Raw genomic sequence first — 1,229 nt, 5'->3', positions numbered from 1 at the left:
CTCCGAATCTAAATGGTGGAAATTGTTTCAGAAAACTAACAAGCATAACTTAATCTCCAACGTTTTAAAATTAACGAAACAAAATCTATTTGAAACTTATTTTTCGGTTTGTGTGGTTATTTTGTGAAATCAAAAACTGATTTGAAGTTTCATCGAACAAATTTTGGTTTTTTTGATTTGTAAATGTTTTAATTTTAGAAGATCTTAGAAAATTTTGAATTTCAAAATTAATGTTTCGCGGTTCGACTTTAGTTTAATTAGGTGTGGAAGAACAATGTCGACCTTTTGTTTATCGGCTTATGCTTTCGTGGCTGAAATGCCGCGTTGTGGGACATTTGTGAGACCAGAATTTTTTATCGTAGATGCAATTGTTTTTGGTTATTGTTTTTTCTTTTAATTTATAACTAAATAGCCCTGATTTTGTAAAGTTAGATTTTCGGGTTTTTTTAAAAGCTTTATTCGAAATTGATGTTTTCCGGTTTTGTTTATTGGCCTAGTTGTCTTAAATTGTGTCGCTTCAATGATAAAAATTGTTGTTTAAAAAATCAGGCAGTTTTTGATGTAAAAATTTAAAACTTGCTCATAATGTTTTTGACAATAATTTCTTGTGGTAATTTTTTTTTCGTTCTCAACTCAATGAGTGTCCATGCAATGTCAGTTTAGTAGCCAACTGTTTTAATAATAAAATAGTTTACGCTCTATATTTTGTTTCTTGAATGTTTTCTTTTCTTAGCGGTTTCAACTGTGTGACAAACATGGTTAGTTTTTTCTGTTGGAAGAAAGACCAACTAAAGTATCGATCATCAGATATGCTATGATCAGAAAACCTTAATAAGTTCGTTTTGTCGGAAATGGCTTTTAATTTTTCTGATTTCTCTGAGGGAAACACTAAAAGTATATCTGAAACAGTCATATTATGTTGATCTCTAATGACTACTCAATTAATCTTCTCATAAAAAGTGAATTTAAAAATAAGTTCTAATTTTCAAAAAATTAACACCTAAAAAAAGTGTCTTTCAAAATTTTGTTTTTTTTTGAATATTTAAAAATTCAAGCGGTTTTATAGGTTTTTTTTCGAACAAAGTTTACCCCTGGAGCAAAATTGACCATCGAAAACCAGTATCAAACCGGAAAGCAACTTTGGATGCGGTAGGATATATAGATCCCTACATTTTTAAACAGATCTCACCAAAGCTTACTTCTACTAACTCATCATACTTGTTTATTTG

The sequence above is a fragment of the Symsagittifera roscoffensis genome, chromosome 10, assembly GCF_963678635.1.
Source record: "Symsagittifera roscoffensis chromosome 10, txSymRosc1.1, whole genome shotgun sequence".
NCBI classification, from domain to species: domain Eukaryota; kingdom Metazoa; phylum Xenacoelomorpha; order Acoela; family Convolutidae; genus Symsagittifera; species Symsagittifera roscoffensis.
Note: the sequence above shows the minus strand (reverse complement) of the source record.